This window comes from Tigriopus californicus, chromosome 3, assembly GCF_007210705.1.
Source record: "Tigriopus californicus strain San Diego chromosome 3, Tcal_SD_v2.1, whole genome shotgun sequence".
Classification (NCBI taxonomy): domain Eukaryota; kingdom Metazoa; phylum Arthropoda; class Copepoda; order Harpacticoida; family Harpacticidae; genus Tigriopus; species Tigriopus californicus.
In genome coordinates this window covers 11,426,302-11,437,413 of record NC_081442.1, presented here as the reverse complement: position 1 = coordinate 11,437,413, position 11,112 = coordinate 11,426,302, and positions in this window count along the sequence as shown.

Below are 11,112 nucleotides of genomic sequence, written 5' to 3'. Positions count from 1 at the left end.
TATTGGTGGGACAAAAATCTGTTTACAAACAGAAATTAGGCTAAATCTCCTTTTGAATTGAGAAGCAATTAGAATAAATCATTTTGCATCCTTCATGTAAAGTAAATAGTGGAATTAGCGTTTTGGCTACAGCGTATCAATTTCATTCAACGGGAAAGGGATCCTATGAAAGACGTTAACACCGCCAAATGAAGTTCACTTTCTTTTTTTATTTTGCTTTTCTTCCTTTTGGTTATGTTTTCAAATGATAAAGTGAAATAATGCTAGAAAAATGCTAAAATGCTAGACAAGATCTCATAATGCTTGGACTATGCAAATAATGCTAGTTTGGTGCTAAAAAACAGAACAATGCTGATACAAAAATTGCAATGCTAGCAGCTTTGAATTTATGCTAATTTTCAAAAATTAGCATCGAAAAATGCTACCTGGTCAGTCTGTGACCAAACCGAGTTAAGTTCAATAAGTAACAGAGGAGAGGAGGTTGGCAGTTTTTTGGAAGGTCAAATTAGTGAATCAACAAATAGAAATAAAACGTAATTCGATTAGAAAACTAAAATGGGGACTTCCGCGTCAAAATGAAAAAGATAAATCCATGGAAAAGAATTGTAACGAGCCAAATCGGTCGCCTTGAGAGGCCAGGAGCAAAAACGGACTCCACATAGGTATGAGATCCATTTTTTGCGCTATTTACGTCAAATCGAACCGTTCGAAAAAGGGAGGTGAATGACCCGTCTGCATTGATCTAACATTACATGAATGGTTTTTTTCGACTCGAATCGATTTTGAATTCGGTTCATACCTTCTTAAATGGTAATTTGTATTGGATCATTGTTTCTATCAATCCATGGCCGCCTCAACTCATCTAGTCTGCATAATTCAAATCCACAAGGCAACAACGAATGCAATGTATTTCTGTTGATTAAAACCATTGCTGATGATTAAAATAATTGTTGTGAATTAAGATCATTACTTTATTCTAACATGAAATCATTTTTTCACTAGTTATTGCATTCCTCCGACTCTTTCCGTTTAATAGTATTTAAACTACTATCTGTTAAATTTATTCAATGTACTTAACTTTTATTTAAATATATTCTCTTTAAGTTATCTTCCTTATTTTTCCTACCTTTATTCCGAGTTCTGCTGATAATATATTATTTGTCAATCCCAAGATACATTCTTTCAGGGCGCTCACTCAGGGTGCACAATGATTAGCAAGAACCTCGCCCAACTTTCATTCTAATATAACTTTATTAAGTGTTAATGGAAATTGCAAATCATTTGGGGGAATTTGGAGTGCCAAAATGTATTCAAAGAGGTGACATCAAGACATGCTTGAGTTACTTTTCTTGTATGCCCCATTCCCAATTGCAGAGAGAAGCAATTACAGCTGATGCTTCATCATCCACAATAGGGCATGTCAAGTGTAGGAAATTCAAGAAAAAAATGTGATCCGGCACCCTGATTTTGGGCATTTTGGGGAGGGAAAACTAAGGCAAACATCACACTCCACTCGCACTATCATCAGCCCATTGAATTTTCAACAGTTGAGTGATTTTGAGTGAGCTGTGTTACACAACCCAACAAAAAGAACATTTTTGGTGTAATTAGTTAAACGCACTATCAAATTAGCTCAATACCACAAAGCTATTTGCTTTGACAAGCAGGTAAAATGAATTAAATGTCAAACTTTAACCCGTGCACAGTGCGGTTTGGCTGGGCGTGATGTCTTTGATTTTTCTCCATGGAACAACGTCGGTTATTTATGAATGCGTTCACTTGACAAGCCCTTATGAGACAGCTTGGGACGAAAGCAAGATGGCGTTTGATTTCCTTTGACACATAATGACAGTGAGATAGAGCTCAGGAAACAGTGACAACCCGGAAACCTAGAAATGCACGAGTTCAAATAATCATAATATAAGCGGGTACTTCTTCTTAAACTATACTGGACTGGACCAGGGTCGTTAGAAATGATCACGTCCAGAGACCTCTTGCTCTGGTGGCTACACCATCATGCTGGGAGACATTGCGCAAGATTGGATACACCTCCACCTTTTGAACGACTAATATGCCGATTAGAAATGGGAATTTTCCCATCCGGACTTACCTTCCATTCTACAAGCCGGCCGAAAAATGAAAGTCTCTTGCAATGAAAACCTTCGAGCAAACTCCTTTGATGAGAATTGGATTGCTACCAAAAACGAACTTTCACAAAACCCGAGGGGGCTTATAATGGATAGGTTGAGATTTTATATGGACGTTACGCAGCATGAAATTCCACTCAACAGCTGTTGCATTGAAAGCTGTCATTTGGAGAGACCATGAAGGAAAATCAGGGTTGCCAATATATTGTTGCACAATGTGAAAGAAAAAGTAAATGTATGAAAGAAAAAATTACGAATAATTGGAAGAAAGAAAAAGGAGAAAGAAAATCCACCCAGCCGCCAAGCAGCAATATACTGAGCATTGCATATGGGCACAGGGACAGTTCAAGTTACATACATAAAGCTCTAGGCACAGATAACTGACAATTCAGAGAGCAATAGAGGAAAGGGCATTAAATAGTGAAATTAGTCTAATTCTGTTGTTATCTTGGTACCAACCAACTTCTTGAAGGACAACACACTTTGAACCTTACAAGTACCCAGGGGGAAGCAAGATCCACCAATCCTTGTTCCCCCCGAAGGAGGAATTTGACCAAATGATCCCATTTTGCCAAATAGTTAAGCCAAAGATGTTGTCCTTTGAGGTGTTTAGTATTGTTGGAAGAGTCATGGGATTTCCAGTTTTTTGACTGACTCACACCAGTCCAAACTGACCAAAGTCAACACTTCTGCTAAGTCCAAGATTGTGATGCAATCCCTAACCAGTGGCTCATTTCAAAATGTTCCCAAAGGACGTGCTTACTCATATAATTTTTTCAATTGCACTATGCTGGGGGAATTTTTTACTGAAAAACATCATCAAGACCTTTACTTTATCAATACTTTGATGGCACTGAGGTGAAATTCCCAGCAATTCTAGATTAAATTACTTGTTTTCTTACTGAATCATGTTTTAACCATCAATATTTGACTTGAATGTTCTGTTTTGAAGTCCAGAGCAGCACTTAGAAATAAGCTTGGAATTTTTTCTCTAAAGAAAAATATGAATTCTGAATCCTTTAGCAATGGAATCTTTTTATTATCAGGCTGAAACTTTTAAAATCAATGTGCCCTCCAAAACCCTGTGAAGGTCTTGCAGCTCCTCAGATTCTTTGAATGGCTGCATCTAAGTTAGGAAAAACATCCAAATTTGAGTAAAAGATATAGCAATTTCTCAAATATCTTGAGAAAACTGGCCCAATTTCTGCAGGAAAAACTCAAGGACGCGTCTGGTATGCTAATTGATTTGCTAATTGTTTTGGCAAAGTTGGATCACACTTTGGGTTCTGAAGTGGCAGCAACAATGAACAATATTTTGGCAACCCTGATTTTACTCCATGGCCTCTCCAAATGACAGGTTTTGATGCAGCCACTGTTGAGCAGATTTTCATACTGGGTAACGTCCATAGAGATTTTAGAGGTGGCAAAGAATGACCTCAACTCTAATCAGTCTCTTTTATTCAATTATGAATTGTTTCCAACAAGCGCAAAATAGAACTCATTACAATTGACTTGAACCTGAATATCATACAACATACTGTAGCAAATTTAAGCAAAAGTTAATGTCAGACATTTTGTTCAGATGACATGAGTAATTATTTGCTTTTATTCATTATTGGCTACCCTGGGAGTTTCTAATACCGTGAAAGCTCGACTGCCCTCATCATCAAAACATTAGAAAAAAGTTGGAAACTTCAGATAGACACCTGCAAGATAGAAGCGATATGAATCTAGCTAATCTGATGCCATATCCACAAATCAAATGTTCCAAGAACTGTGTCAAATCAAAGACAAATTCAAGAAAAGCTCACAAGCTAACAAGTCTGACAAACAATTAATAGATGACGATCATTCCTCTGAGAAAGTTTGTTCTTGAATGTTGAGAGGCTGACTCCAAAACATTGGATGCGTTCCTTTATATGCACAGGGAGATAAAGACTTTATTCCCCTCCGCGATAACGCAGATGAAAATGAACATGGCTTTGCTTCATGCCTCTTCAAGCATATATCAATTCAATATCAATTCAACCTTTGACATTTGCACGAAAACTACCTAGGAAACATGTCATATAAAACAAGATAAGAAATTTAATTTTCAAGATTGTAAGAAATAAAGCAAAAAGTATATCCAATAGATGTCTCCCTTCAACAAAATCCATCAATGAGAACACGGCCAATATAACAAAAAATGTTCTTTGATCAACCTGAGCTCCTCACTAAGGTCTTTCATTAAATCTGTAATTGGTGTGAACGGGGCTTGCATCAAATAGGATAAAACCATACATGTCAGTGCTACTCCCTAAGAAATTTCAATGTTTTGGAACAAATATTATAAGCTGACGTGATAAGGATAGTTGGGAGCGTGTCCATTTGGATTCCCAGCCCTATAAATGAGTTGTCATCCGTCATGCTCTAGCATATGTTTGAAAAGCTTGTTGAAAATTTGTCTAGAAGCAAAAGAATAGTTATATGTAGAATGAGGAATGCAAGATTTCTGAGCATTTTTTTATTTTGTAACAAACTTAAAATCCTTACAATTTTCTATTAATTCAGAAGTTCAAGATCTTCCATTGCTTAGTTATTCAGAGATGTCATTGGAGTTCTTAAGTCTTTTTAGGGTTTTTGCTACCGAGAATAATGCCATAATCAGGGTCTTCAAGTTCACCATGTATATAGGTGTAAGGGTACCCGCTTTGTTCACTATTGGAAAGGTCACACAAATACAGTGGTTGTGATCAGAATGGAAATGCCAATACAAAACAAGGCAGAACAAGTAAAACATATTATGAATTAATACCACTCGAGCAGGTAACGAATTCAGAGCAATCATTGACTTTAACTTAAATCCGATTAATGAGAATATATTTGGGACAATGACAAATGTCATTGGCAGTAGTTCTGGTATAGTACCTTGACAATCAATGCCAAGGCAACAACAAGCGCGATTTGCGGCCTCCTTGTATTTTAACGTCTATTCCAAGCTTTTGCGTATAATATAAACCATTCAAGTTTAGTGAGGATTCAAAATTGCCTTTGATATCCGAGAATGGACAACTTTTTCTGGCTTATTAATATCTTCGGAATTATTAAGGGGTCTACAGGAACAACCTTATTCATTTTTACTGAATCTACAACTCAAGCTCAAATCTACAACTCGAATACAGATTGTTATGTCATGGACATGGAACATCTGGATCGATTCTATCCTGAATTTCAACCAAATGTCAGATTCCTATTGGGGATTGCCAATGATCTGACGACCAAAAGTGCCCTTAAACTTGTTTACCTTTTTAAGAGACTGAAGATAAGGCAAAAATCCTTGGAGATTCGTGTCAATGACGAATTTACCCCCGTAGAGCCCGATCTTCACCGTGGATTCCCTGTAAAAGTTCTTGGTCCAAATGGTATCAAGTATGATTTAGTTCTAAATTCAAGCATTCATCTGCTCGATAAGGATTTGAGGGTCACTTGGTTGCGAATATTTCCTTATGTGTATAAATCTCCGGACTTGAAGGTCATGGGATGCGATTTACAAGCCTTGAAGGAAATGTCCAAGAAACACGGATTCAGATTTAACTTGACTCAAGCTCGTTATGCGGATGTTCCATCAGTAACGAATTCAACGGAAGTGGGCATCATAGATGGGGTAAAAGTCATTTTTATGGCAATCTTTATCAGTTTCATTGTAGCACTACTTTAGAGTAAAGGAGACTACTCACTTTATAAGGCTAGAAACAAGTGGGGAATGGTTTTAGTCCTTGGCTCTTGCCTAGTAATCTACGATGTAATGAACTTCAATTTTGGCCTTATAATTTATCACTCTTCAACTAAAAACGCTACTTTCCGCCAATGCAAAACAGTTTATTGCCTAGTTCAAGCGAAAAAGGTTGAAGCTTGCAATGTTAATGCAATTGTTACATAAATCACATATTCGCCAACAAGTAATTTTGATTGACTATCAAAATCGTTTGTTTGGAGCATACGGGATTTGCACAACCAAGGTGGTCCAACAATAGGATAATAACTAGTCTTTTTGGGGCAAATCATAATTAAAAATACTTAACAGTAAGATGATTTAGTGTTCTAAAACGTTTAGCTGAGTGATAAGAGCCTGCCAATCCCTAACATTGAAATAACTTCTCATAACGAAAATAAATGCAAGTAGAATCGAGATAAATTGTAATCAATCCTTGTTTGAAGAATTTAAAATGGAATAAAGTTATGCATTTTTTTACCCAATTATTTGCTTACAATAGCTATTTTGTCAATTTTCCAGCTTCGGCAAGGTAAATTTGAGGTCTCCATTTCACCGTTGTCCTATTCCCCGAGCCGATTTGAAAACGCTGATTTCGGGGACCAAATCCATTCCCACGTTATGGGGTTTATTGGAACTCACCCCAAACCCATTGACGTATTTGATACCCTGTTTAGACCATTCGAAGCAAATGTCTGGGCTTGTTTGCTGGTGGTGGTCATCATTTATTTGGGCACTCTGATGCTATTCCCATTGAAAAAATACGAATCGTGGATGATGACATTTGGTCCATTAATGGCCGAAAGTCTTCCTCGGACCACTCTCAAATTAAGTTTACCATGGAACATCAGAAATCTGATGTGCTTATGGTTGGTGGGTTCTTTCGTAATTGGTATGGCGTACAAGTCCAATCTATTGGCTAACTTATCCATCATCAGCTATCAGAAGCAAATCCAAACGCCGGAAGAGATCTACCAATCCAGATATCCCGTCTTCACCGTGAAGCGAACTATCCTGGAATCGATTCTCCGGGACTCGTCTGTGGATCTCTATCGGAACATTTATAACCAAAATGTCAAGGGACACCTACTCGATGGCTCATTTCGCTCTCCAGAAAAGGACACGTTGGTCCCTGAGGGAAAAGCTTTCGAGTTTCATACCTGGCTCCAGACATTTTCAATGCCCGACCGGAGCTTCTTGGGTCAACCTGTGACCCAAAATGCCGGGGCCTGGAACTTTCCTTTGAATAGCTATTTGACAGCATTATTGTCAAGGGATCTGACCAAGTTGAAAGAGTCGGGAATCTTGGATAAGTGGTTGAATGATATTTTGGATGGAGAATCTAAGGCGGGTCAGAATCACCGGTCAAAGACATCTCCCTCCCAAAATCCTTTGGCTTTGCGATTGATTTACCCCCTAATGATTGCAGCTGGAATTGGCTGGTTTATGGGCATGATCATCTTTTTGGTCGAGCTATGTGCTTAAGTACGAGAACAACAATAAGTAAGGAATAAATGTGGTGGCCTCCTTGGTTCTTCATTTTATAGTAACTAAGTATGTACGATTTTGCTTCCTCTTTCTGCCAAGATAATAAGAATCGAGCAGGTGGGGCACCCAACAGGCAGTCTTTTTTGAGAGATGGAGGCCATCATGGAGGATATTTTCAATGGCCTCATGACTGAAGCCAGACTTGGATAAAAAAAATACATTGATTTTCTGCAATAATTGTCAATCAATAGATTTGTTCTGATTGAACCAGTCAAAAATGTTGATCTAGAATGGGCCTTGTCTCCGTTGGCCACCTTCAAAAGGCCTCGGCCAGGATTTTCCTCGCCTTGGTATAAACTTTGATGGCACAGTACTCCCCCATGACCAATTTGCAAAAAAGTCCTCAAGGGTTGGCTGGGACTATTTGTCTATGCCATAGAAAACCATAACTAGAATGCTTAAGTTCAACAGGAGCTGTACCGCATGAGCATGTTTTCAGGTCAGCTGACGCTGGTGGAAATGGCACAAAATATTTCGTTAAATCTCGCTTCAGGCAAGTTGAATAATTATCATGAAACGTTTGTTATTCCTCTTTAATCTTAATTCCTTTTGAATCTTACAAATATACAGGTAGAAAGAGTGGTACAATAATAAAAAACATGCTTTTTAGGGCATAATACACGTAACATGTCAAAAAAAGATTTGGACATTAGTAGAGCAAATCATGTACTCTATTGATTGCCCTTGTTTAGCATCGCATCTCGAAAATCTCGAAAGTGTAACAAAATGTATCCGAAATTGCAACGCAATGATGAGGCATTTGGAATTTCGTTTTAATCTCCCAACAATGTGCTTGAATGTGGGCGACATGATTGCGCCTATACGTAAACAAGGTAATTCCGACACCTCTGGATGTCAGCCTGAACCCAGGCTTGTTCCTTGCGTTTCAATTAAGTGTTTCCACCACATGGATGAAAACTTTAACTTGAGCCCCATTTTAACCCCTTCAAACTTTCGTTCTTAAAAATGTGGTCGGACAACTTACTCAAACCCGTTTTATGAAGCGCGCTGGACGAGAGCAATTGCTTGACAAGGAGTCTTATTAGGGGTTTCTACTCTGAATTTGACGAGCCGTCAACGATTCAAATTTGCACCATAGTTGTCCTAAGTAGCTTGACTACGAATGAAACATTTTTTCCACCAGCGACAGCTGAGACGAAAACATGCGATCGCAGCGCCCTTGATCGATCTATATATGAAGTTATCTATGGTCTATGCAGACAAATTCTTTTAAGAATCACGCAATCTACCAAACCCCATTCCATCAGAACCGTGGAAGTTAGATCTTTAACACGAATCCAGTTTGTTTTTAATTGTCCTGATTTTGTAGTTACCACTCTCGTACATTGTTATAAGCTTTTGTGGCTTAAACAGATTCCGATGGGGATAGTGGGGTTTCATTCGTCATGGTTTCTATTCCGTATTTTAATCCAGATAAGTGTCACATATTCTTACCATTTTATTGGCGTTATTTGGATCAGAGATGGCTAGATCTAAATCAACGTCGTCTCTTCAAGAAAATTAACACTTATCAATAAAGAAATTCATATTCAGGCGATACTGCTGTATTGTTTACGTAAGTACGGTCCCAGAAATAAAGAGCGCGATGAAAATGTTATGCTTTACTCATTGTTTATTGTACTATCAGAGGTTTATGAAGGTTGAAATGAATTATTTCGAGTATGATAGAATGACAGGACGAAGAAAAAGAGCAATGACCAGGCAAGCACATAGACGTTTGGAGCGGTGCGTTGGAATTCTTGATTCGAGCATAAAAAGTGGTGGTTAATGTCAATAATTTAATAAAGCATTTTCTACGTGTGTCAGGATTTACAGGAATATGAAAAGGCCATTTACTCCTTCAGAAGTAAAAAGGGATATTCAGAAGAGGGTTAAAAGAAGGCACAGGCAAGATGTCATCGAATATTGAGGGCTTGGGGCCATCAAACCTATTCTCAGACTGCAGTAATGATAACCGGTTCAAAGTGCCCGACTTCAGCTGGACTTCGAGAGGGCAAGTTGAGGTTGAAAAGTATTTGATGGCGTTTTACTCAGAAAAGCCTTAGGTTCCCATACGTTTCCCCCAACGTAATCTCTGCCTGTGGATTTCCGCCCGGTGATCTCCGCCGCAGTAAACTCCTCCAATGGTGAATTCCGCCAGGAGTGAAATCCCCCTCGACGATCTCCGCCCTGGAAAACATGGCGGAGTTGATCATGGCGGATTTCATCGTAGGGAGAGTTCACCCTGGCGGAGATTGTTGTTGGCGGAGTTTTCCAGGGCGGAGATCGTCCAGGGGGATTTCACTCCTGGCGGAATTCACAATTGGAGGAGTTCACTGTGGCAGAGATCCACAGGCCGAGATTACGTTGGGGGAAACCGATGGCCACCAAATCCTCATTTTACAACGGAACTGAAGGGAAGGGACTGGGGGTTTCAGCGAGGGTAGAGAAAACCTTTTAGAATGCGTACGTACGTTGGTGTTCAGCGTTCTAGGATCTACATGAGAATATGACACCAAGGTATTTGAATTCATTGACATTTTCGATGGTTTTCGCGACAAGGAATAATTCACAGGGCGGCAATTGCCCCTTATGAAGCACTTCGGAATCCCCTAAAACGCAAAGGTCGTCAGGGCAAATTGTTAAAGAGACGCTCGTGAAACTCTCCCATTTATAGCGAGATCTTGGATGTCTCGCATTTTCAAGCTGAATAATAGAGGTTGCCCTATACTTGTGGGGGGAAAAGTTGTTTGTTTGGAGTCAGATGGCAACTCTCTCGCTCGGCCTGCCATCTGATGATGGGTGTCCCACAGCCAAACGTGCAACATGAATTATTACCTCACCCTCGGGGATGATCACTGGTTCGCTCACAACAGCAGTTAAGGCAGCAACTTATGATGTAATTTGAATTCTGCAAAGAAGCTTGGACTCGACTAGCCTGGGTTTGAACCAGGATTCACCAGGGGGAAAGCGGATGCTCTACCAATGCGGTACCTCAGATAGCCTATATCATGAACCATTGGAATATGGACGGGGATGTTAAGGTTGAAAATTAGCAACTCCAATTCGAGTCAATGAACAGTGACAGGAGTCACATTTTTGCGCTTGAGGAGAGCAGAGGCACCTTTTGGATCTCGAGGAGATAAGTCACATCTTTTGTGCTCAAGCGGAACAGGGTTATGTTGGAACACCCGAAGTGAAAGGACCTCTCTGATCGTGAAGCTCTACTCGTTGGGTGAACGAAGGACAATTGTGCTTACGTGCTGGAAATCAAGTCGATCTATTTTGAAACCAGAGCAGTGAAAGTCAACGCTTGGAGTCGGGACCCAGGAAGCCGTGCAGAGTCAAGAGGACCTGGGGAAGTGCACAGCATACTTCAGTGAGCCAGTATAGACGAGTTGAAAAGTCTCTGGAGCTGAGTACAGGTGCAACTTCCGTTGGACGCAAGACTCACCCTCATCAAAAAGTAGGATCAAACCAGTTTCTATCCATGCATGTTTTTCCTCTTTCATGGCCAAGCAATTACCCCCTCGTTCCTTACCCGAGCAAGACAGCTGATTGGTAGAGTGTCATTTTCATGTAGAGCAATTGAATAAAGTAGATGGAACTGCAATCGAAGTTCATCTTTGATTTGGCAAGAATCAGGTGTTAGACTCCAAGTGT